The sequence below is a fragment of the Ornithorhynchus anatinus genome, chromosome 7, assembly GCF_004115215.2.
Source record: "Ornithorhynchus anatinus isolate Pmale09 chromosome 7, mOrnAna1.pri.v4, whole genome shotgun sequence".
Lineage (NCBI taxonomy): Eukaryota > Metazoa > Chordata > Mammalia > Monotremata > Ornithorhynchidae > Ornithorhynchus > Ornithorhynchus anatinus.
Window position 1 is genome coordinate 4906482 of NC_041734.1, and position 27154 is coordinate 4933635.

General features: G+C 44.6%; 1 long non-coding RNA gene and 1 other non-coding gene across 2 annotated transcripts; one reads left to right on the forward strand and one right to left on the reverse strand.

The window, feature by feature from the left end:
* Window positions 1-946: 946 nt before the first annotated feature.
* Window positions 947-1084, reverse strand: LOC114813524. Its single transcript, XR_003761241.1, has one exon. It is a non-coding gene; the product is annotated as a small nucleolar RNA SNORA7 (small nucleolar RNA).
* A 4979-nt stretch (window positions 1085-6063) lies between these two features.
* On the forward strand, window positions 6064-13332 carry LOC114813188. The gene is made up of 3 exons (XR_003760831.2): window positions 6064-6244; window positions 12252-12615; window positions 13211-13332. It is a non-coding gene; the product is annotated as an uncharacterized LOC114813188 (long non-coding RNA).
* Window positions 13333-27154: the final 13822 nt, after the last annotated feature.

Sequence of the window (27154 nt, forward strand, 5' to 3'; positions counted from 1 at the left end):
TCCCCAAGCTCTTCGGACAATGCATTGCATTTGGTGGTTGTTCAATAAATACCAGTAACTGAATGATTCTCTGGGCCCTAATAGCAAAGAGAAACCTCATTTTTCATCACTTCCAGGGCTAATTATTTCAGTCCTTGTGCTTGCAGAGCTCTCACGGGTATTTCACGGGGACACGTGATCTCTTGGGAGCACTGGGGGATTTGCCTCTTCCAGGGTCTGCAAGAGATGATGGAATGTAGCTTTGGAAGAAGCAACCAAGATGCTGAGAAGGGTTGAGAAGTAGAACCTGTCAGGGAAAGGCAAGAGGAACTGGAAATGTTTACTCTGGAAGAGAGAAAGTTTAGCACTGATTAAATAAGAGTCTCAAAGGGAAGGAAGAGCTCTCACCCAGAAGATAACAGCCTGCCAGATGCTAGCCACTTTTTCGTCACTACTGACCACAGGACGAATTGGAGGCTTGTTTCAAGGAAGCATTTTCTGAGTGAGCTTTAGTTAAACACTGGGCTGGATTCCATGGGAGTAGCAGGAATGGTATTTATTGAGTGTTTGGTTTGTGCTGGGCAGGAAGACAAAATAAGCAAAAGTCAGACATCAGCAGTCCTTAAATCACCTTTTCTGGAAACTTTTAACAAGTCCCATCTGTCTTGGATGGTCTGAGGTCTGCCTGGAGAAAGGGGAATAGATTAGATGTCCTCTTGAAGCTCAAATGAAGACAAATGGGTTTGTCTTGTCTTAAGCTGTTGAGTCGTTTCTGACCCATAGCGACTCCAGGGACATAGCTCTACCAGGTGCTCACCTCTACCTGCGATCATTCTGGTAGTGTATCCATAGAGTTTTCTTGGTAAAAATACAGCAGTGGTTTACCGTTGCCTTCTCCCACGCAGTAAACCTGTCTCCACCCTCGACTCTCCCCCTTGTCGCTGCTGCCCAGCACAGGAGAGCTTTGACCTGTAGCAGATTGCTTTCCACTCGCTAGCCACTGCCCAAGCTAGGAATAGAATGGGTAGGCCTCTGCTTGACTCTCCCTCTCACGGCCGAGACTGGTGGGATTCTGGAAACACTCCAGGAGTGATCTTGAGAGGGAAGCTCATGGGTTTACAGAGTGGCAAACAAAGGAGAGATCTGACTGTTGAGTAAGGTCAATTCTAATGTGGATGTTCTACCATTCCCACTGCAGTCCCCAGAATTTTTGTAGTGTTCTAACTACAAAAGCCTCATTTATTTTCACGAGGAAAGTAGGGACCGAAGTTCCTTGTTTACTGCAAGTGCATTTTATTTTTTAAGTGTTTTTGTTAGTTTCAGTGACATGAGTCACATTTGCATTGAACTGTGGTGGTTGTTAGAGTGTGCAGTTGTCATGCAGCCAGGATTTGGCAGGTACATCCATCACGTGACTTGGTGTGATTCTTATCCACCCAGTGGATAACTAATTCTGCTATTTATTGAACATTTACTATGTGCTAAACATTGTACTAAACTCTAGGGTAGGCATGGGATAATCAGGGAAGACACACAAGACTTGCAATTTAATGAGTAGGGAAAGCAGGTATCTTATTTCCATTTTACAGACGAGGCTCACAGAATGAGACTCAGTGGATTTAAGGGTCTTGCCAAGATCATATAACAGGCCTGTGGAAGAGCTGGGATTAAAATGTGGTTTTTCTGATTTCCAGACCCATGTGCTTCTTACTAGACCATGCTGCCGAGAAGTGTTTTTTGGTGGATAGCACATGGGCCTGGCAGTCAGAAGGACCTGAGTTCTGCCACTTGTCTTGTCTTGTCTTGTGACCTGGGGCGAGTCACTTTACTTCTCTGTGCCTCAGTTCCCTCCTCTGTGAAATGGGGATTAAGAGTCCAAGCCCTATGTGGGACAGGGACTGGGTCCAACCTGATTAACTTGTATCGACTCCAGTGCTTAGTACAGTGCCTGGCACATAGTAAGTGCTTAACAAATACCATTAAGAAAAAAACTGCCTGAATAACTAGCAATATGTGTCCTCAAGGAAGGCAAGTCCTGGGGCCCTCACCCTGTACCGGATACCGTGTTCTGGTGTCTTCAGCCGCTACCCTCTGACGGCTCCTCTTGCTTCTCCTGCAACAACCAAGCTTGCTTACTTCCCACTCCCAATCTTACCTTCTAACGATACCTAACTTACAACTCTTCCCTCTCTGACCCACTGGACCCATCTTTTCTGCTGTTCTCCTGTTCCTCATCTGATAAATTACTTATTTATCCCTCCCCTCTCAGAGTCACCAAACCATGTCCCTCCTCGCCTTTAAGATTTCCTAAAAAGAAGCCCTCCTCCTCCTCCAAGAGGCATTCCCTGACTAATCTCTGACCTTCTTAATGGTGCTATTCCAACAGCCATCTAAGCACTTAACCCTTGATTTGTGTTTCATTCATCAATATTTACTGAGTGCCTACTCTGTGTGGCGTACAATACTAAGTGGTGGGAAATAATATAATGGAGAAAAAGTTAGACACTATCCAGTGGCCCCCTTTACAAGGGATCACAATCTAAACATAAAAGGGATGGGGGAAGGCAACAGATACCAGAGAAAAGACTGAAACAGAAAATAACATAAGAGAGACAACAACAACCATAAAAGCACTTGGAATTAAAGGAAGGTGACAGAAAAGGAAATTATTTTCAGGCTTTTCGTGCTGCAGCAGGGCCATTCTAGAGTCCCATAGTCCCTTTGGGTCTTTTCTCATAGTTTTGTTCTTTATGAGCTATATGTAGCTTTTTACCCCTTGACCCCTGTGTATTCTCGATGACATTGGGTCCCCCTTAGCTTATAAAGTACTTGAGAGCAGGAGTCATGTCTATTAATTGTATTATACATTTCCAAGTCTGGCAAACAATCATCGCTCCACAGATATTGTTCCCGATGCTGATGACAGGAAGCTGTTGGGAGGGTGTAGAGAGGGGGGTTCTGCCCCTTGTGGGAACTTTGATGAGTGGTTGTGTGCCTGGAGTATTCAGGGTGGCCTCTGGATACTCCTGCTGTTTTGTGGGATTCTCAAGGGAAAGAACGTCTTTCTGGCTCTCTCCCTAATGGTTCCTTTCTTGGTTTTTCTTATTTCTCATTGAATTGGCAAAGCTGCCCATGGACACCAAATTTGTCAGGGTGGCATTTATGACATCGTAGGAAATGCTGGGCAAATATCTATGGAACCTAAGCACAACATAATCTTAATGGTCTCGGTGTTGGTTAGAAATGGAATCGCTCAGCCCAGTTATTGGGAGCATCTGAGAAGATACTGGGTGAGTTGTCTGTTCCGCAGCTGAAACTGAACAAGGGAGCAGCTGCTTTGGGAGAAGGAATATTGCAGTAGGGAAATGGAGATTTAAAGACCGCCACTTCGACCATTGACATGCAGTAGGTGCGAATTTCATCTCTTGTTCAAAATCCTTGAAATGTCCGCCCTGAAATTGCTCCCTGACAGTTGCCCAATTAAATAAGTAATTTATCAGGTGAGGAGCCAATGAAAAGCTCGAATACTAAATCATGACCAAAATAATTAAAGGAAATGGGTATCTGTAATGCAGACAAATATTTTCCTTTTTAACCACAGCTTGAAATTTCTCTTCATTATTATTAAGCTCTGGAGGATGTCTGAGGTTGCTCTCAAAAGCTGGATCAGGTATAAATCACATAGCTCTCTAGAAAAGGGAACATTCTGCTTGAAAGTCATCAGCATTCTCCTTTAGTGGAAATTCTGCAAGGTATTTGAATATATGTCTTGGCTCTTTGGAGAGAGAAAGAATCAATTCGGGTTCAACTAAACAATCCCGATCGAAGAAGCGTATGTTCTGTAGCAGTCCGAATGTGAGGTGTTTCCCAGTTAAACAGCGGTCACTCCAGTGCTAGATAATAGAAGCTCTCTGTGGATTTGGTTATGTCATTCTTGGCAGTGCGACTATAGAGAAGATTAAAGTACAAAATTAATGTGTTCGTGAATAGAGTGAAGCAGGAACCAGATAAAATGCCCATATCCCTCCCCTTTGCTGTTCCATTTAAACACGTAGGTAGATACTTTGGAAAGGACTTTTTTTTATCTACTGAATGTGTCTGTGGCCATTTCATTGCCTTCTCTTTCTATCTTTTGCCACCTTTCTGGCCTTTGCATCTTTTAGGGGAACTCGAGGTCTAAATTGATGGTGTTTATTCTAGGGAGCGGGAAGCTTGAGGGACAGGGCTGATGGCTTCACGTGCAGTAGATAGTTCTGACCTTAGCAGAGGATCAAACCAGATAGTTGTCCTGGGCCTCGGGCCCTAGGCTCTCCTCCCCTCCTTTCCTGTGAGTAGAATTCTGGGTTGGTCAGGACACAGTAGAATTTGCAGGCCAAAGAGAATTTTAGAAGGCTCACAATTTTAGAAACTGCTATTGACCTTTTTTCCTTGCTAAATATGGATCAAACCCCAGCTAAAATTTGGGGTGCCTATTTTCTGTTTCCCTCATTTGCAAATATTGGGATTCAGTGCTCCTAAAATTGCTTTCTCTCTGCATCCGAACGGCAGCTTCTTTGGTGCAGATTAGACACACTAAGTATCATGTCATTTAAAAGCCAGTACATCACAGCCAGATTTTATAGAGGGTTTGGCAGTTTGAGGACTTTACTTTTGCCAGATTTCATATATGCTCACCCTCCTTGTCTAGGGAGGGTACCTGTGAACTAGGAATCAGCACAGAGTTCTATTTTGCACAGAGTAGAAGCAACATGGCATAATGGAAGGAGCATGGGCCCGGAGGTCAGAGGACCTGGGTTCTAATCCTGGCTCCACCACTTGTCTGCTGCGGGACCTTGGGTAAGTCACTTAACTTCTCTGTGCCTCAGTTACTTCATCTGTAAAATGAAGATTAAGTTTGTGAGCCTTATGTGGGACAGGGACTGTGTCCAACCTGATTATCTTGTATCTATTCCAGTATTCGGTACAGTACCTGGCATATAATAAGTGCTTAACATATGCTATTTAAAACATTTTGGAAAAGCCCTGGGATTGCCCTTTCCCTAGGAAATGGGGGCTCCCCTGAGTGGGTCCTTTGACTGGAGTGAGTTTCAAGCCTTTGCTCAAAAAGATGCCAGGCCCATTTCGCAGGGAGAGAAGACGGCAAGAGCAGTGTGACCTAGTGGAAAAGTCTTGGGCCCGAGAGTCCGAGGACTTGAGTTCTAATCCTGCCTTCCCCACTCACCTGTGATGTGATCTTGGACAAGTCACAACTTTCCAGGGTGTCTCAGTATCCTCAACTATAAAATGGGGATTCAATAATTGTTCTAAGTCCTCCTTAGACCGTGAGCTCCTTGTGGGACAGGGACTGCATCCTACCTGATTAATTTTTATCTAGCCCACTGCTTAGAACAGTGTTTGACACATAGTAAGCATATAAAAAATACCATTAAAAAAAGAGTGTTTCAAATAGTCGTCATCATGGACAATAGTTCATTTCTCCTCAGAAGAACTATTTGTAGCATCGGTATTTATTGAGTACCCATAGGTACGATGCATTGTGAGTAAATGAGGAGAAAGTGCAACAGAAACAGTCTTTCCCTTCCCACATGGTGCTTTAAACTCTAATGGGGGAGACAGGCAAAAAAAAGTGTTTCCTAATGAAACAATCCAAAAAAGGTGTTTCCTAATGAAGCAATCACATTCTACAATTGAATGTGGAATTGAATATATATATATATATATATGTACATATTTACACATAATATACATTTATTCCCGCCTTCAGTGATACCTAACTATACTGCTGAAGATGCGAAGCGAGTACCTGTTAGACGCTTCCTTGGTGGGGTCTGGGTGAAGATGGTGTTTCTCCAAGCAGTGTGTTTTATCCACGGGTAAGGAGCAGTTGGGACTCATTTTCATTCATGGCTCAGTCATCGCCGCTTTCGATTCAGCAGAGAGAGGTGCACTGGATCGAGTATTTGCTATTCAGCACTGAATATTCAGCACCAGGGCCTGGTTTTTGGCAAGTCCTGAGCAAGAGGAAAATAACCTTCCTTGATTTCTCCCTCCCTTCTGCCTTTTTTGGGTTGCTTCCAGGGTGAGGGTTGGCCCGCCAGCCCGGGAGGCAAGCTTCACACTTGGAGAAAGGCGAGCCTGAAGTTCATCATCCTTTTCTCTGGGTCCGGCCCGAGCCCGTAGAGGAGCAGTAGGATCCTGCCTGCAGATGATATCCACTGTCGCCAAAGAGACAGCCAAATCTTGCAGGCCCACAGCCCTTAGAACGGTGAGTTTTGCCTTCAGTGGGAAGCTGAAGAGTACGTCCCATGGGTAGCGTGTGTCGATCGGTTCCGTTTGAAGGCCGGGGCCTACGGAACCTTGAAAACTGAAATACGCTCAACCCTGCCAGAATGCATGATCTTGCTCTACATCTTGGCTGGAGCACCGTTAGGGAATTAGGAAAGGTTCGTTCGACAAACCGAGCCTATTTGGAATACTCCAAAGCAAGTGCCTGCCCCGTACTAACGTGGCCGCCAGTTCCTGTAGCAAGGAGAGCATTGTCCTCTATGGCCAGTGATGAAAACCCTCCATAAGGGCATCCCATCCTAGCTACTGCATCTCCGTCTGGCCACGTCCACCCAGGAGAGCCACAGGGAGGTCAGAGAACAGCAACCACCACCATGATGAAGGAGCCGGAGGAATTGATTTATGGGCCGAGAGCACCAGAGAGCCCAGGAGAAGTCTGCCTAACAAAGACTAAGTGGGGGCAAGGAGGCTGAGTTCCAAAGAGGGAAAGGAATTGTTTAGAATGAAATGAAGTGAATTTACCCTGAATGGGGAGGGAAGGGCATTGTGTGGTGGCAAGATTGATTAGGTAGAGGAAAATGAGGACATCACCTTGCCTTGGGGCACTGGAATTAAGCTAAACTGGGCAGAATCATTGAGAAATAACCGAACAAAAATGAGGAACAAATTCCATTTTCAGGAGGCAAGCATTCTTGTTAACCAAAAGGACCACTAACTCCTATCTGTCTGTTTCTGTACCCATGAGGCAGTTTAAATTCACTTCCCTCGATTTCATGAATTGCTGAAGCATCCCATTAAATTATTTTACTGAAGTATTTAAAGGTTGGAAACTCTAGCACTCATAATGGAACCCCTCAAGTAGGTAGGTGACAGGTGTTGGTCATCCGATTCACCCATTTCCCTGGGCAGCCTTTATGCATGGGATAAGATGATTTAGTGAGCTATTAATGTTTCTTGTCCAGCTTTTTAGCTTTTGAGTTATCTTCACAGTCCTGTGATTAGGAGGAGAAATCAGGTCTTTGGCACCACAACTAAGGTAATCAGATAAGTGTGGCCTAGTGATAAAATGTGGGATTGGGAGTCAAAAGAACTGGGATCTAACCCCAGCTCTGAGGTTTTGGACAAATCAATGAGCCTCAGTTTCCTCATCTGTAAAATAAGGATGAGATTCCTGCTTTCCCTCCTTCCTAGATGTGATTATGCATTATGTGATACAAGGTCTGTTATTTGATTTGATTATCTTGTATCTACCTCAGTATTTAGTTCAATGCTTGGCACTTAGTCAATACCGAAATGAAGATAGCTCCCAAATGTCTTGATGTTCAGCAATTCTTAGTTTCAGTTTTGAAGGCAGAGCAATAAGAAGTATAGCTTTTGCTTTTCTTTCTTAATGCCTAAAAGAAAAAAGAATGAATGAAAATGTTTTCAAATGCAGGGTGCTGTGAGGTAAGGAGGCTGGCCATGTTCTCTATGGGAGCTCACTGCGCTTTCTTAAAGAACTATTGCTTCCAGTTTTTCAATTACAACTTTGAATCACATTCCTTGATTAGTAACAAGCAATCAATCATAATTAATTAGTTAAAATGTTCAACCGTTAAAATCATTACCATTAATTAAAATAATTATCTCTATTTTGGCTGCACTTCATTACCATTTCAAGGAAATGCTTTGCTTTCCTGTACCTGGACTCTCAGTCTAGGCTCTTGGTGAATGAAAGCCAGGCTGTAATTTGGCTCTTAATTCAAAGGTGACTTTTTTTTAACAGTTTCTGGACCCCTTCTGACGAGCATTCACATCTTCCACTAGCAGTCCATCAGCCTCCTGTTCAAAATACAGATCAGTGTTTTACAAGATATTTTGCCGAGGAAGACTGGGGAATTACTAGCACCCTTGAGTGGAATCTTCATGAAATTCTCAGGGAAAGTTGGTTCAAGAGGAAACAGAGCAGAGAAAGAGGAAAGAAAGGTAGCAAGGAGGGTAAGACAGGATTCTTGGTTCAGCGTGTGGGGAGCTGGGATTCACTGAAGCCAAGTTGTAAACAACCCTCTCACCCAGAGATTTTCTGTTTCAGTGTTTTAGTAAGATTTCGAATACTGAACGCTTAATATGTGTTTGGGACTGATTTATAGAAAACTGATTCTTTGGAAAATTATTTCAATTCAGTAGGGTGTCAGACGGACACTGGTCAATCATTTGTGAGGAATCATGCATCCAATCATATATCTGACCTCTAAGAGTCAGTGAGCAGGAAGGCACGCTGGAGATTATGAACTCACTATTTTACAGAACCAGGAAATTGCTGTGGACTAGTAATTAGTCCGAAGATATACCGGCCCACTCCCAACAAGACTTAAACCTGAACAAAGATCTCTACAGGGAGTCTAGAATTGGATGTTACTTGTAGATTCTGCTACCTAGCCAACATTTTGTGCAGTCATGCAAGGGTAGGTAAAGAGGTAGAAAATTGAAACAAGAACCCAGCCGGTCTCCTGATGGATAGTTCAGGGCAGTGATATGGTATCACTTTTCAATCCAAACTGAAGGCCTGTGGAGGAATTTTAGTACTCATCCTTCCAAACAGCGGACACTTGGAAGAAGCTAAGAGATGGGATGAGATTGAGTTTATCAAATTATGGAATTTGTGTCCAAACTTAAACTAAGCCAGTTTCTTCATACTGTCCATTTCTGGAAAAAAATGGAAGATCTCTGCCATAGAAAGGGTACTGAAAGAACAGGTGAGTGGACTAGAATCATCAAGTCAAACCCAGAAATCGTGCTAGAGTACATAGCCAAATGTCTCAGAGTGGGTATAGAACCCATTTCATGTTTCAGCTTTGAAATGAAATGCTCAGGTACACTAACTTTTTGAGTCTTTCTCATCAATGATCCAAACCCTTCTAGAATTCAGATCCTTGTTTTCTAAATAGAAACGCATGGAAACTGCTTGTATATATTATTCACCCATCCTTCGCAAGGTGGTGCAAAAAATCTACATAGATGTGTCCTGTTCCTCATTATTGTCATTATCAGTAGCTATGGAATGCCTTCTGTTTACCAAACGTTGTATATGTTGTCAGAACTGTGATTCCAGTTTTAATAAGGCAGTAATTGCCTGCCTGATGCGATCATTTTGGTTCCAAATGGGTCGTACGCATCAATCGATCAACGGTATTTATTGAACACTTACTATGTGCTGAGCACTGTACTGAGCCCTTGGGAGAGTACAATACATCAGAATTAGCAGACATGTTCCCTCCCCATATAAAATAACATACCAGAATGTAATGCCCCTTTGCCCTCCCACTCACTTGTTACGCTCTAGGCCCCAGTGGGAACTTGACTGGCAGAGGCAAGAGAGCGTGAAGAGTGCTCTGGGAACCAGAAACACACAATTCATAATCTATTATTATGGTACTTGTTAAGTGCTTACTATGGGCCACACACTCTACTAAGTATTGGGGTAGATTCAAGATTTTCAGGATTGATACAGTCCCCGTCCCAAATGGGGACACATTCCAAGCCCACAACGAACTTACAGTATAGAGGCAAAATTACTGTAGTTTCCCAAGTCAGAAGTTGATATTCAGTGACATCTCCCCCATTCCTCAAAGGATAGACAGTCATTTGTGCTTACCAGGAGTGTTCAATCAATCAATCAGTCATATATTGATTGAACACTCCTGGTAAGCACAAATGACTGTCTATCCTTTGAGGAAAGGGGGAGATGTCACTGAATCAGTCATATTTATTGAGCACTTTCTGTGTGCAGAGCACTGTACTATGTGATTGGGAGAGTACAATATAACAGACACATTCCCTGCCCGCAACGACCTTACAGTCTATAGGGGAGCGTTGGCAATACTTGAGAAACTTTCCCCCGTTCCCCATTTTTGGGATTTTGTTTCTGTGTGTGAAATCATTTTCAGAACTTGTAATCCATACTGCAAGCCTGCTTCTGTTGGCTGTTCAGCACCGCAGCATTAGCATTGTAAATCTTGTTACCACAGACAGAAAACTAGGATGCTTTATAGCCATGCTCATAGAATTTGATGTATCTGCAATAATGAAGATCGCTACCTGGGAAGAATTAAAGATCTTGCTAATCAGTCTCTTAATTGAAGATATCAGCTTCATAGAGCACGAAGCTGCACCGAGTTGGTAACAGCACCTAGCAATTATTGGGGGACACTGGAATTAATGATGAGTAAAATGAGGATCTGGTTGTGGCTGGTTGACTCCCAATTGCACCCCACTCTAAGGGAACCACTCAAATGATAGTATTTACTGAGTGCTTACTGTATGCAGAGCACTCTTCTAAGTGCTTGAGAGAGTACAGTGCAATAGAGTACTCATTAAGAAGCTTAAGGTTTGGAGGGGGAGACAGACAAATTCATCATAAACAGCACAGCCTAGAGGAAAAAGCCTTGGCCTGGGTTCTAATCCCGGTTCGCCTTGTCTGCTGTGTGACCTTGGGCAAGTCACTTAACTTCTCTGGGCCTCACTTATTTCATCTATAAAATGGGGATTAGGACTGTGAGCCCAAGTGGGACAGGGACTGTGTCCCACCTGATTAACTTGTACCTACCCCAGTGCTTAGATCATTGCTTGACACTTAGTAAGGATTTAATAATAATAATGATGGCAGTAAGCGCTGGGGGGGATATAAGGTGATCAGGTTGTCCCTCGTGGGGCTCACAGTTTTAATCCCCATTTTACAGATGAGGTCACTGAGGCTCAGAGAAGATAAGTGACTTGCCCAAGGTCACCCAGCTGAGAAGTGGCAGAGCAGAGATTAGAACCCATGATCTCTGACTCCCAAGCCCGGGCTCTTTCCACTAAGCCATGCTGCTACTTAACAAATACCATCATTATTATATGCCAACCTCTCAGGTCTTCAGTTTCCTCATTTGTAAAATGGGCATGAAATACATGCCTCTTCCTAGCCTAGCACTTAACATATAGTAAGCATTTAGTAAATACCAGAATTCTTAAAATGGACAAACAAATGCCAATCTCTCGTCTCTCTGTCTCTCCCTTTCCTCATCTCTCCCATATCCTCTTCCGCTTTTTCCAGATTATTTTAATAGACAGGTGCAGTGACCTTGGAAAACCTTCTTCCAGTAATCAGAACGTATCGCACATCCTCTGGAATTCAGGAGTTAATGGTTGCGGATTTACTGAACTGAGCAGTTTATCTCATTGATTCAATGTTATGTAATTGAAATTTGCATGCAGTATTCTCTTACAAGTTTATTTAAAAAGTCCCACTTCCTCCAGGATGCATTCCCTGATTAATCTGCCCTCCAACCAATTCAGTGTTCTTGTGTATTTACCTATTTGTTATTGATCAGTTGGTTATTGATTAATTTGTTATTGATTATTTGTTATTTATTGCTATTCTGACATGTTTTTAACTACTGCATAATCATTCATTTGTCTGTTTAAACTCTTCCTGAAAATTTTAAGCTCTCTGACGTCAGGAACCATGAAATATTCATGTGGGTATCCCCTAAGTATCTACTTTGGTGCTCTATGTACTAGTGGCTCATTCAATATTATTGGTTCCATTACTGATAAGCACTCTGTTCGTGCCACAGAGAGGAGAGGAACAGAAAAATGGATATTTTAGAATTTTATTTACAGAAAAAGGAGGATAACATTCATTTTGTGCAGCATAATCATGACCATGGAACTACCTTAGGCAATGAGTAATGATATAAATATAGATGCTAGGTACAGATTTGGTAAATGAGCACATTCTGCCTCATTATTTATTGTTTCTGCGGCTGTTAAAATCCATCAGCTAGATGAATGAATTTCTGTACAAGTACTAATCTAGAAAAGTCTTCCTTTGGAAATTTGTGGTCGTATACTTTTTTCCCCCTGAAATTGTCATGTTGATTTAGTAGGCTATGAAGGTTCCTCTGGTGATTACTTGTTTAATTGGGCAAATTCTCTCTCTGTCAAATCATTTCACTTGGATTCAGCAGGTACTGGGTCCCTGGATGCAAATCTGAGGAAGATTCAGGGAACGGCTTCCGGTATCGTGGCTGTAATGCTGAAACTGTCTGGGTCTGAGTTTTAAGTTGTGCTACGACCATGAATGGCTCTCCCAGTTTGGACATCTTTCCTGCTGGAATTTCCCAGTGGTTTCAGGTGATTTGCAAGGATGATTGAACCCTGCAATCTGGAATCTACTGGGATTTTGTGATGGAATACAATCCAAGTCACTGAAGGAAAGGGACATTCAATCTAAAACACCATTAGCCTTCCTGGTCATTGAAGAAAGATGACATGCCATCATTCAGTTGGGGTCTTTCAAGATTCTTTGTGGAAGCCCTGAAAAGCAAGGTAATTGTGCCAAATTATTCATTTATTCAATCGTATTTATTGAGCGCTTACCATATGCGGAGCACTGTATTAAACACTTATTAGAATTAGAATGTCTACCCACCCTCAGCCTGAAATAGATGGAGAGAAGGGAGAGGGAAGAAGGCTGGGGATAATCATACTAGTAATAATATTTGTTAAACATTTACTATGTGCCAAGCACTATACTAAGTCCCGGGGTGCATACGAGATAATCAGTTCAGACACAGTTCCTGTCCCTCATGGAGCTCACAGTTTAAGGAAGAGAGACAATGGTTACCGAATCCTCATTTTACAAATGAGGAAACGGAGGCACTGGGAAACTAAGGGACTTGCCCTAGGTCACACAGCAGGCAAGTGGGGGATCTTGGATTAGAACCCAGATCCTCGGACTCCAAGACCTGGACTCTTTCCTCTAGGCCTCCAGCTGGCAATATAAGAGCCAGGGGATTTTTTCCCCCCATTTCCTCACAGGAACTATAGGGAAAGGAATGTACTTTGGCTCTAAAGGAATTGTGTCTTGATTCTGCTTCCACTTTGGGACTTGGTTCACATTCTCTGGCACAATATCTCCTAGTGATCTCTGCATCAACCCTGCTAGCGAGTGAGTGGGAAGTATCCAACCTGGGGTTCCACCATCCATTCCAGGGAGAGGGTGACCTCCATGATCCGAAGGTGGCAAGCTTCTGAAACTTCTCTCTCCAGGTACTGATTCTCCTCTTCTTTCTATCCCTCTCTTCCTCTTTAGTTCCTCCCCTAATTGTCTCTCTTTGCCTGGGCTCTCCTGCAGATGAGAGAGACTTGCACAGGCTGACATTGACCGATTTCCTCTTGGAGTTGGTCGCTTTTCCCCTGGGGAGCTGGAGAACCTGAAATCTGGGGTTCAGAATTCTCCCTGATTAGGTGATGGGCCGGCCTCTCTGGGGGAGGAAGTGAAGGGGGGGCTTTACTCCAGTTTGCACCCTTAATGGTAGATCACGGTGGTCTCCGTGGCCTGGTTCACCATGGCCAAGACCTGTTGGTGGTTTGGGAAATGGATGACTTGGCCACAGCAGCCGTCACTGTTGCATTTCAACAGTGCCCCTTTGAACAAAGATCTTGATTACAGGAGAGGACAAAGGCAAGCTAATCAACCGGGGGAAAGTCAGCTCTCGTGGTCTTCAAGCCTGAAAAAAAATGGCCTCTGCCTTTCCTGAGGCTTCGTCCCATACCGTGGAAGCTAAAGAGCGGGGGGCCGAGTGTGAAAGCAGTCTTCATTAGGGATTCATTTGGTTAACTTAGGGGGGATCGGAGAAAGAGCCTCTCAAACATCGCCTTCATTTCTAAAACCATCATGCTGAATGACACGCGGTCCAGACAGACAGCGTTTCCATGGGCTAGTACAAAAGTACCCTGCAAGCTGTCGCTAAGCAACAGCCCATGCCAACTTCTATTGAATGAAGGCCAAGGGACGCAACAGAAGCCAATGGGCTTTCGAGGAGAAGGGATCATACCCGGAATACCAACTTCTGGCTTCTTTGCTTCCCCAGCCTGACCCTGCCTGGCTGTGGCCGGGCAGGTTTGACAGGGTTGGACGTGGTGTGCGACAGAAACGAGCGAGCAGATTTTCCCCAAAAGTCCCTTGATGGCATGTTTTGTTTATGGCGAAGGAGTAATTATAAGATCTGTATGTGAAATACAAATTCAGTAAAGCAAGAACACATGGCTGTACAGGATGTTCCATTTGCACCAATATGGAACCACCCACCCACTTTTTTTTCCAATTTGAATATTACTTTCTATCACTTTCTCTCTCTGGCTGACCCGCTTCCTTCTAGAGCATTTCTGCTCCAAGTTTTGTTTGCAACCAGAAAATTCTCTGTCACTAGGGGTTCAAGGATGCTTTTATGTCTACGGGGAGCTCATATGCCAAAACCAAATTACTTGTATTTCTTATATAGGAAGACAGGGAAGAGCACGAGGCTGGGAGTCACCAGACGTGGGTCCATTCAGTCGTATTTACTGAGCACTTACTGTGTGCAGAGCACTGTTCTAGGCGCTTGGGGGAGTACAATATAACGATCAACAGACACATTCTCTGCCCATGACGAGATTACATTTTAAAGATGAGCTTACAATCTAGTCTGGGTCTAGTCTCAGCTCTGCCATTGGCCTACTGCGTGACCTTGGGAAGGTCACTTAACCTCTCGGGGCCTCCATTTCCTCAGTGGTAAAATGGGGACACCGAAGGATGTTGTGAGGGTAAAATAAGATCGCTGAGGTGAAAGCACTTTATACACACACATTATTATTTCATAAAGAAAGGGAAGAATCGAATGGATTGGGTAGCAGAAATAGAGGGCTGGTAGGGAGGCTTGGAGAGTGGTGTTATTTGGGTGATTCGGGGATGGGCTGGTCGGAAACATGAGACCTGTGGATAGGAGAGAAGCAGCGTGGCTCAGTGGAAAGAGCACGGGCTTTGGAGTCAGGGCTCATAAGTTCGAATCCCAGCTCTGCCACTTGTCGGCTGTGTGACTGTGGGCAAGTCACTTAACTTCTCTGTGCCTCAGTTACCTCATCTGTAAAATGGGGATTAAGACTGTGAGCCCCACATGGGACAACCTGATTCCCCTATGTCTACCCCAGTGCTTAGAACAGTGCTCGGCACATAGTAAGCGCTTAACAAATACCAACATTATTAGGAGAAGGGAGACTTTGGAAGGATGTAGGGAAGTCAGTAAATCCATCATCCATCAATCACTGAGTGCTTACTGTACGCACAGCGTTGTACTGATCACTTGAGAGAGTATAGTACAGTGGAGTTGGTAGACATATTCCCTGCCCCTAGGGATCTTACAGTCTAGAGGGAAGGTAGACTTTAAAATAAATTTTGGGTATGTACAAAATTGCTGAGGGGCTTTGAAGGTGGGGAGAGTGATTGTCAGATACGAAGGGGGGTGGTTTCAGGCCAGAGGCAGGGTGTGGGAGAGGAGTCAAGAGTGAGATAGATAAGACTGGGGACAGTGAGTAGGTTGGTGTTAGAGGAGCGAAGCAAACGTGCTTGGTTGTAGTAGGAAATCAGTGAAGTAAGATAGAGGAGGGTAAGGTGATTCAGTGCTTTAAAGCCAGTGATAAGGAGTTTCTGTTTAATGAGGAGGTGGATGGACAACCAATGGGGGTTCTGGAGGAGTGGGAAAACATGGATTGAACTTTTTTTTAGAAAAATGATCCAGGCTACAGAGTGAAGTATGGATTGCAGTGGGGAGAGGCAAGAGGTCCCTGTACTTTCAGGATTAGCCTATAGAGTAACTGGTGCCAGGAGATGTCAGTAGTGCCAGCTTGCAGACTTGCAGGTAATACTCTAGAATTTTGGCTTAGAAACTTGAGTTCTCCATGTGTTATAGTATCAAGAGCTCCCAGTGCCGCTGCTGCTCTTGGGCTCATGTGCTAAGGGCACAGAGAGGAGAGCCTTCCTACCCACCTTTTCCATTATTTTTCCCCTTCAGCCAGCTTGGAGATGCCGAAACACAGGTTAAAGCTAAAGGTTAACGGTCACGTTGACTCCAGGCATTTTGGAAGGCCCTTGGGAACTCCAGGAACTACTTGACCTTTTGGCCTTTAACTTTCCTGCCTTTAATGGAGTCATTCATTTCCTCAGGCAAGAAGTTGAGGAGCTTTCATAACTGAGTGGTAGAAATGCTCAAATTATTCACCGAAAAACATAATAATAATAATTGTGGTATTTGTTAAGTGTTTACTGTGTGCCAAACACCGTTCTAAGCGCTGCAAGGTAATCAGGTTGTCCCAGGTGGGTGTCACACTTTTAATCCCCATTTTACAGATGAGGTAACTGAGGCCCAGAGAAGTTAAGTGACTTGCCCCAGGTCATGCAGCAGACAAGCGGTGGAGCCGGGATTAGAACCTACATCCTCTGACTCCCAATCCCGGGTTCTTTCCACTAAGCCACGCTGCTTCCAAACATAGCTCACTCTCCATTATTCCCCACACTGGAGACCAAGGGTGGGATGGATAATTGCAGGGCCCAGCTACTCCAGAATTTCCCTTTACCTAGCCATGAATTCATTGGTATTTATTGATCACTTTGTGCAGATCACTGTACTAAATGCATAGGAAAGTACAATACAACAGAGGTGGTAGACACATTCCCTGCCCACAGAGAGCTAAGAAGAAGGAGAGACAGATAATAACATAGATCGATACATTATTAGATATGAATATAAATGGTGTGAGGCTGAGGGTGGGGTGATGAGTATCAAGTGTTTAAAGGGTACAGTTCCAAGTGCATCATCATCATCATAATAATAATAGTAATGGTATTTATTGAGCACTTAGTATGCGCCAAGCACTGTTCTAAGCGCTGGGAGGGGATACAGGGTAATCAGGTTGTCCCACGTGGGTCTCATTCTTAATCCCCATTTTACAGATGAGGCAACTGAGGCACAGAGAAGTTGTGACTTGTCCAAAGTCACACAGCAGACAAGTGGCAGAGAGGGGATTAGAACCCATGACCTCTGACTCCCAAGCCCGTGTTCTTTCCAGTGAGCCATGCTGCTTCTTTGTGCATAAGACACAGAATGGACAGGGAGTAGGGGAAAAGAAGTCTTAGTCTCAGAGGAGATATGATTTTTTTCCTTGCTCCTCTCTCACCAGAGTTTTTGCCTGCCGTGTGACCCTGGGTAAGTCACTTCACTTCTCTGTGCCCTAGTTACCTCATCTGTAAAATGGGGATTGACTGTAAGCCCCACATGGGACGGGGACTGTGTCCAATCCCATTTGCTTGTACCCAGCTGAGCGCTTAGTAGAGTGTCTGGCGTATAGTAAGCGCTTAATAAATGCCACAGTTATTATTACTGTCTTTGAAAGCTTCTCCCCTCTGGGCCAATAGGTGGGTAATGAGAGGAAGCAGGCATAAATAACCCACGTGCTGGGAAATGAGTCCCTGAGATGATCAGCATTGGCTGTGTTGCCTCCCACGTGGGATCCGCAAAATGTGCTAAAAAGTTCATGCTTCCTGGCTATCTAATGAAGAGAAAGTGGAACACCAGGCGAGAGAATCAAAAAGAACATAAAGGAAATATTGTCTGTTTGGTGCGTCTCTTGTATGTTAGGGGGGAAGGATAATATACTTCGAGAGCTGCCAGCATACATACGAAGCCTGGAAATATAGGTTAAATAACAGACTGGGTTGAAAAATGGTATTTACGCTGAGCGGGGAAAGGCTGACGATTCATAAGACCTTAAATGAGTCGCAAAGGTTCCTCTTTATGGGAAGGGTAACAGCTGTTCGATTAGATTCCATTTGCTCAAGTCATCAGGATCTTTCTAGCAGTTTATTTATTGTTTTGCATTTCAGAAGTATTTCCGGCCCGAGCTTCGTGGGGTTTTTTTGCATTTTGGGTCGCTCCGGAAAGGTCAGATTTGGGATGGTTGGGCTGACGGTGGGTCTGGATCCTTGGCAGGACCTGTTGGATTCCCAGCTGGACTGAGGAGTTTCTCTTTGTGCTTCCTCTCAACCAAGACAATCTCTCCTTCTTGGGGTCAGTGGTTAGGCTCACTCTAGACTGTAAGCTTGTATAGACAGTCAGTCAACCTATTTATTGAGCACTTACTATGTGCAGGACACTGTACTACGTGTTTGGGAGAGTACAGTCTAATGATATAACAGACACATTCCCTGCCCACAACAAGCTTACAGTCTTGAGGCAGGGAACATGTCTACCAATTCTGTTGTATTGTACTCTCTCAAGCGCTTAGTACAGCATTCTACACACAGTAAACGCTCAGTAAATAACACTGGTTGACTGAGTGATTCAGTGGCTGTTTAGGCCCCGGTGCCTGGTCTCTCCCAGAAAAAGTCCAATTTTTCCTAGGAAAAAAGTCAGATGAGCAATCTGGTCATAGTTCTTGGCCCCCCCCCCGGCCCCCCAGATTAATCCCGCCTCCACTACTTGTCTGCTGTGTGACCCTGGGCAAGTCATTTAACTTCTCTTTGCCTCAGTTTCCTCATCTGTAAAATGGAGATTAAAACTAGGAGCCTTATGTGGGACAGGGACTGTGTCCAACCCAATTACCTTGTATATACCCCAGTGCTTAGCACAGTCCCTGGCACATAGTGAGCGCTTAACAAATACCACAATTATTTTAATTTATTATCATTAACCTCTCCTTAGTGTAACCCCTATCTAAGGGCACACATGGGGACTGGGTGATGATTTAGGGCACGGCTGCTCGTGATCCAGAATGACTGAAACTGGAGTGGGGCAAAGAAAGGGAAGAGAGAGAACCCTCGTCTTGAAACTCTGGAGGGACCTAGATTGGACAGTCCTTTTGTGTTTGTTTTCAATCAATCATTGTATTTATTGAGCATCTACTATGTGCAGAACACTGTATGAATCTCTTGGGAGAATACAACAGAGTTGGCAGACTCTTTCCCTGCCCATAAGGAGATTACAGTATAGAGGATACTTTTTTAATGGTACTTGTTAAACTCTTACAATGTGCCAAACACTGAACAAAGCCCTGGAGTAGATCCAAGTTAATCAGGTTGGACACAGTCCCTGTCCCTGTCCCACATGGGGCTCACAGTCTTAGGAGGAAGTAGGATTTAATTCCCATTTTATAGACTAGGAAACTGAGGCCCTGAGATGTTAAGTAACTTATCTAACGTCACATAGCAGATGAATGGCAGAGCCAGGATTATAACCCAGATCCTCTGACTCCCAGGCCCAGGGTCTTTCCAGTAGACCATTGATGGATCGATTAATTTTTGAAGCTCCTGAGTGACTGTCCACGCAGGCCCACTGGGCCATTTTGTGCCTAGTTGAGAGAGTGCCAGACACCTAAAAGAACGGACTAAATACTAGCAGAGAAGACAAATCCCTCTTCTTGATTCGCTCAGAACAGCAACACTTGCCAAAGTGAGAGGAATATGCCTCTGTCTCAAGTTGATCTCAAAAGGAACCATCTAGAAGTAGGCCTCCCACTCACCTGCACAAATCCCTTCACCAACTCCAGCTTCCAAAGCTCCAAACTTTTTGTCTACGAAGGCTTCCTGACACCCACACGCCTCTCTGTTCTTTAGAAAATTTATGCTGCTTCTCTTTACTCCCGTACTTAAGTAAAAGCTGTGTAATGGTTTAATTAAATCTCCCCTAACTTTATCACAATGCATCTTCGCTCTACAGTTTCCCCTTTCTACTGCCTGGGAGATGATAGACGTGACAGAAAGGAGAGATATTGCCTGGGCAGCGCAAATGCCTGGATGTAAATTAATCTTAAATTAATCTGGAAAACATTAAATTAAACTAATATTTAATGCCGCTCAACTTGGGAGAGATGCAGTATCGCTTGGTCTAGGTCTCAGGGCAGTTAGAGGCTCTTCTGTAAGATCTGGGGGAGAGCGAGGCTCCGAATTTGGGGGTGAAAAGGACTCGGATTGCTCTCGGTTAGAATATGGTGGATGCCAAGTGGAAGTCCCTTCCGCTGAGGTTTGGTCTGAACTCTTAATTCCTGTTCTGCCTTTTAGCTTTGGTTCTGACAGTTCATTTTTCTGACTTGTTTATTTCACCTGTTAAAGGGGGATAATAATTCTTGGTTGTTTCCTAGGCTCCAACTGTCTGCTCACCCGGCTGGCAAGAGAACCGGCTTAGGCAGTGGGTACACACATTACCCCTCAGGGAGAGTGATCCCCAGACTCTCTGTGGGGGTGACCTATAGTGCGGATGTTTTTGATCCAGAAGGGAGGTAACTGGGGAAAGGGGGAAGAACAGAGGTTGAGAACACTAGTCCCGTATCTCTGGACTTAGCTCTGCCCACGAATTGGGTTTCCCACATGCTCACAAAATGGATGCCGTGACCCTGGGCTCCCAGAATTCAGATTGGTTCAGCGAGAATCTGCCTCAGTCCAAGGGATCAGGAGTCCTGAGTCTTCCAACATGCACACCAAATGGACACCACTACCTCAAGCTCCCAGAATTCTTCTTGGCTCTGTGGGAAGCTGGCTCTCTCATTGGAGTAGGGAGCCCCTGAGCCTTCCACCAAGCACATCAAGTGGACTCTGTTGCCTCATGCCCCCCAGAATTCTTCTTGGTTTGGGGGAAAGCTGGTTCTAGGGGCTGGGAGTGCTTGAGCAGCACGGCCTAATCGATAGGCTTGGGAATCAGAAGGACCTGGGTTCTGATCACGGTTCTTCTACTTGACTGCTTGTGACTCTTCTCTGTGCTTCACCTTCTGCCTCTGTAAAATGGGGATTAAAACTGAGCCCCTTGTGGGTCAGAGACTGTGTCCAACCTGATTTGCTTGTATCTACCTCAGCAGTTAGTACAGTCTCTGGCACAGAGTAAGTGCTTAACAAGTACCATGATTATTATTATTGCTATTATTGTTATTTATTATTCCACCAGCAGCCATGGACACCCACAGACCAATGGGCATCTAGGAACTGGTTCAGGACCCTCCAAGCTAGAATCCTAACATTAGCCCTGGGGCCAACCCAGGCTCTTGGGGATAAACCAGGAACCCCCAAAGACATGCAGTGTGTGCATCTGAAAGCCCATTTCCCCACAGTTTAATAACAGAAAAATCAGGTGTGTTTCCCTGTATCGGTTTCTTCAACATCAGTCAATGGTATTTACTGAGCACTTACTCTTTGCAGAGGACTGTACCAAGTGCTTGGGAGAGTAAATTCAACAGAGGTGGTGGACAGCCTAAAGGGGGATCTGAGAGCTACGGTTCCATTGAATGATCTCATGAGAAAGCAGAACGCCACTCGTCAAATTACTCCATAAATCAGAGCGTCGTAAGCCAAGGCAAAAGTATTAAGTTAAAAAAATTCTGTTTATTGACCGGTTCCTGTAAGTGTCAGTTGGATAACAGATTGTTATTAAGTGCTTTGAGTGGAAGGAGTTGAATTCACTGAAAGGATTATTACTATTAGGTTCCTTTGGGATTCAGGGCAAGAAGGCAGGGATTGGTAAGATTCCTCAGTATTTTGACCCTCAAGACCCATGCCGTTTCATGGCTGGCAACCCTTTAAGATCCCTCATCCCTTTATTTATGTTTTTCTGTCCTTTGGGTGTATTTTCATGTCCTTGTCCACTCTATTTTTTTCCTTTTATTCCATTGCTCTCTCACTCTTATTGTTTGCTATTACTAATCAAGCACAGGCTGTATTTCTGTCACCTCAATCATTAGTGCTTCCTGGACAATCCCAACAGGGAAAGCAGCATGGCCTAGTGGATAGAGCATGGTCCTGGGAGTCAGAAGGACCTGGGTTCTAATACTGCCTCCGCCACATGTCTGCTGTGTGACACTGGGCAAGTAACTTCACTTCTCTGTGCCTCAGTTACCTCATATGTAAAATGGGGATTAAGACTGTGAGCCCCATGCGGGACATGAACTGTGTCCAACCCGATTACCTTGTATCTACCCCAGCGTTTAGAACTGAGCCTGGCACATAGAAAACACTTAACAGATACCATTAAAAAAAAAGTGAAAAGTTTCTAATAGCTTTTTACATATATGCTTTGGGGTAGGGATTTACAGTTAGTAATAGGGATCAAAATTGCCTTTTTTCAGCAGTTGCTACCCTAGGTCAGCTCTTTCTGAAGGTGTTCTAGGCCTCAGTTTAATTATAAGTTCTTTGTGGGCAGGGGATGGGGGTCATCCCCCTAGCACACTTCTGTGTATTGTACCCACTGGGTGCTCAATAAATACACTGCATGATACCACACACAGTAAGCTCTCGAATACCTTTTTTTTTTAAGTGGTATTTGTTAAGCGCTTACTAAGTGCCAAGTACCGTTTTAAATACTGAGGTAGAAAAAAGTAAATCATGGTAAACACAGTCTCCGCCCCACCTAGGACTCACAGTCTTAATCTTTAATTTGCAGATGAGGTAATTGAGGCACAGAGAAGTTAAGTGATTTGCCTAAGGTCACACAGCAGACCTCGGTGGAACAGGAAGGTGGTTTAAGAAACTGGAAGAGAATTCGATTACTTTCTCCTCGGAGCTTGGTGTCCGGTCACTCGTGGAGTAGGTTTACAAATGGTGGAGCCCAGGATTAGACCCCAGGTTCTTCTGACTCCCAAACCTGTGCTCCGTCCACTAGGCCAGGCTGCCTCTTTGATTAAAATACCATTACTATTCCTACGTAGCAAATCCAGGTTTTATTGGACACCGCTCAGTGATTCTGTAGGTGACCGGTGCCATTTGGATGAAAAGAATTCAAAGCTCACAGTGAGAGATTGAAGCCTCACCATATTCGTCTCTGGTTATGTGAACCTATGCAGTGTACAGGGTCACGATTTTTTTTAAGGCATACGTCCTCTGCCCCTTCCCTAGTTACGGACAGGTTACGAACTATTTCTTTAGATGCCTGAGGGGTGAGCTACGTCGGTTTTTGTTTCGAGGATCTTGGCTGGCCTCCATCTAAATCTGGTGGAGTTTTCTTCTTTGTACAAATCCGCAACTGCCATTGTTACTTCATTGAACTTCTTCCAGTTTCCTTGCGGCTCATATTTTGGTTAAACAGTGTCTGCCTCGATCTGCCGGGAGCGAAATCCGACTGGCAGCCTCCGGTGTAGCTCGGGGAGCCGGCTTGTGCAGACGCACTCCGCTGGCAAACCAGAAGAGCGACAAGGAATCTGAAAAGGCTTCAGAATGGTCTTGAGGCTACAGGAGAGAAGTTAGAAGGAAGACCCTGCCTGACAAACTGCCCCATCTCTCTGGCCAAAGCTAGACATAGGTCAAACGGAGAAATTGCCTCTCACATGCCAGAAGTCAAGCCTCCAGTGGAAAGACGGGCAGAGTTTTTATTCAGTCCCCCAGATTGGAGAGTCAAGGGGGAAATATTTCAGGATCTCTTATTACTTCATTAATCAATTGATATTTTTAAGGCGCATCCTATGTGTTCAACGTTGAGGTAAGATATAAGAGAATCTGATCAGACACAGCAGGGTCATAATCTATGTGTAAAGCCTCTTGACTTTCGGAGACTCTTCCCGCTGCCCTGTTCTGGGAAGAGCGGGCTTCTTGTCTGGCCATTGATTGGGCAAGCAGGGGAGGTCTGGAGGCTCAGCCCAGAGCCTTAGGTCAAGTGAATCTCCGGGATGGCAGACCAAGAACCAGAGTGCCAAGTGGCGGTGGGAGCCGATGGCCTAAAAGTTTTCCAGGAGGCCCCGCCTTCCTCCCCGTGACAGGCTGGAGGACTCACCGGGGCTGTAATGAAAGGCAGACTGCGTTCCCTGTCATGTCAGGAACGCTGCAGTCGGGGAAGTCGACATGATTTCATGGCTAATGATTCACTCGCTAATATCAATGTGGGCTGCAGTAGGGATAACCAAGTTGAGCTGTCTTAGATCAAATGATTCAATTAGGCCAGCTGTCCCTATTTGTCATGGCTCAACTCGCTTTCAAATTACCTTTCCAAAGTGCATACGTGCTTTAGCATAGAACTCAAGAGTCAACTGTTTTAGGGAAAAAAAAGAGATGTTTGTCTGGGATTAGAAGAGTCACCCCTTCTCTCTGCCCTTCTACCTTCACTTCTTCGCCCCTGGAGAATGTATTTGGTAAACTAATGCCACCACTTCCTGGGCAGCTGTTGACAAAATGGCACCACTCTGAGGTTTGTCCAGTCATCACCATCAATCGTATTTATTGAACACTTACTGTGTGCAGAGCACTGTGCAAGTGTTTAGGAGAATACCACAGAGTTGTCAGATAAGTTCCCTGCCCACAACAAACTTACAGTCTAGAGGGGAAGTCAGACTTGAATATAAATAAACATCACAGGGTCGATGATTTATAAGTCTGGAACTCTTAGACTAGGGTACAGGAAAGTGGTTTAAGAAACTGGAAGAGAATTCGATTACTTTCTCCTCAGAGGTTGGTGTCCGGTCACTCGTGGAGTAGGTTTACAAGTTTAGAATTGGTCATGGCCCATGACCCCTGCTTCCCCAGTGGTATTTTCAGTAACTCAGTGTTCTTTCCCCCCGTGACTCCCAAGTGGCTGGTGAGAAAAGAACCGACAGGGAGCATATAACAAAAGCCGCGGATGCTGGTGGGGGTGTTGCTGAGAGGACAAGGGATCATGTCCAAGCTCCAAGAGAGATGGGGAATGCACAAATCTTTCTGGCCACGAATGGGACATGTTAATGGGGCCCTAAGCCGGGACGGAAAGGCTGTCACTTTTTGGGGGAAGCCATACAGAGGCTGCTGAGGAGGCAAGAGAACATAGAGAGTCACCTCTTATGACTCTTATGAGAGTCCAGTGGTGCTAAAACAGGTCCCTGCTGATGGTTTAAGGCACTTCACTCTGAGTCGAAGCAAGTTGAATGTAACAAAAGAGATATTGATGAATCAGGAATGATAATCGGAGTAAAACAGAGCGGCTGGGTGACACAGTAGTGGACGTAAGTTCGAATCTTTGGTATACACACGCGAGAGGGGCTGAGGTATGAGTGACCTTGATACTCTTGGGATGAAGGTGAGAAAGGAGAAATTTATTATGCACTGCCTCATGGTGGTCTTGTTCCTCTTAGCTTGTTCCTCAAGACAATAGGTTGTTTACTACACTTGGCTATTTGTTCTGAGTCCCTCATGTCTGACAGGCTACCAGTCTATCTTCAAAGCCCTATTAAAATCATATATCCTCCAAGAGATCTTCCTTAAGCCCTCATTTCCCCAATTCACCCTTCTTCTACATCACCTACTCATTTGGAGCCTGCCTTAAGCTCTTGATATTCACCCCACCCCCAAAGTACTTATTTACATGTCCTTATACTCTTCCATTTCCCCTATCTGTAATTTATTTTCAGGCCTGTCTCCCCCTCTAGACTGTAAACTCCTTGTGGGCAGGGATTATGAATATCGACTCTATCGTATTGTACTTTCCCAGGTGCTTAGAACAGTGCTCTGCACAAAGTAAACCCTCAAAAAATAACATTGATTTATGGATCGATCGAGTCCTTTGTATCTACATAAGTGTGATCTCTCTTAGACTGGAAGCTCTAGACTGTTCTAAAATCCAGTTAGAAAAATGCTTGGGAAATCTGCTGAAGGGGCAAAGTTAATTGACGATCTGATGATGGGGGATACGGCTACTTGCCATTAGGTTAAAGGAACCAGGGGTAAAGAGAACATATCAGCCTCTTGTTTCTAGGTCATCAGGATTTTGCTTTTTCCTCGAGGTAGCTGCTGAGGAAACTTTTGAAGTCGTCAGCACTCTGCTGTATGGGAGAACAAGACGATACATTATGAGATGTTTGTAGATGACAAGCAATGTGGTCTAGTGGCCAAAGCACAAGTCTGGGTGTCGGAGGACCTGGATTCTACTCGCAGCTCCACCTCTCGTCTGCTGTGTGACATTGGACAAGTTACTTAACTTCTCTGAGCTCAATTCCGTCATCCGCAAAATGGGAATTCGATATCTGTTCTCCCTCCTACTGGGACTATGAGCCCCATGTGGGACAGAGACTGCATCTGACCTGATTATATCTACCCCAGCGCTTAGAACAGTGTTTGGCCCTTAGTAAATGCATAGCAAATACCATTTAAAAAGGAAATAAGAAGATAGTTTTAAATATCCAAATCAACGATCAATCAATCAATGGCATTTATTGAGCACTTACCGTGTGCAGATTGTGGTACTAAACACTTGGGAGAGTACAACAAACAGAGTTGGTTGACATGTTCCCTGAGGATGGGGATTGTTATTTGACCAACCGAGAAACTGGGTTAATCCCAGAATCCTCTGCATCCCCGTTTACCTGCTTTACACTTCACCGAGTAGAGAAGAATGATGAACTTCGAGTCCAACTTCGAGTCCCAACTTCGAGTCTGACTATCGCCGTGGACTGAAAGATTTGTGATACCTGTGTGGTGTATCCCAAAGAAGCTAAGACCATTATCTCCGGATCTCTCCCAGAGACCCAGGATGGCAGGTAGTTTCAGAGGGAGACAAGTGGCGGTTTGGGGCAATATCGTCCTAAGATGCCAACTCCTGAACTTGAAAACTACCCCCACTATACCTGTCTTGACTTTTACGGTGGTCAAAGATCAGTTCATGAAGTACAGATAGTTTGGGGGGCCCAAAGAGCATAAAACAGCTTTGATTCCAAAATGTTGGCTAAATAGTCTGCCTCCAGTATTTTGACTATTAAAGCTGAATGGGATGAGGTAATTCATGTTGAAACCCTGCCACGGAAATGTGGCATGCAGAGCTTTAGAAGTCTTGGGGACCTGGAGAGATTCCGCTCCCGGATTTTCTCTTCCAGTTGGACAATGGTGGGCCCGACCTGATGTTAGGGTCCCCAGAGGATACTCCATCTCAGACCTGAGGTGGAGGAGTGGGCAGGATTTATGAGAAGCAGCATGTGGAAAGAGCACGGGCCTGGAAGTCTGAAAGTCATGGGTTCTAATCCCTGTTCCACCACGTGTCTGCTGTGTGACCTTGGGCAAATCACTTCACTTCTCTGTGCCTCAATTACCTCATCGGTAAAATGGGGATTGAGACTGTTAGTT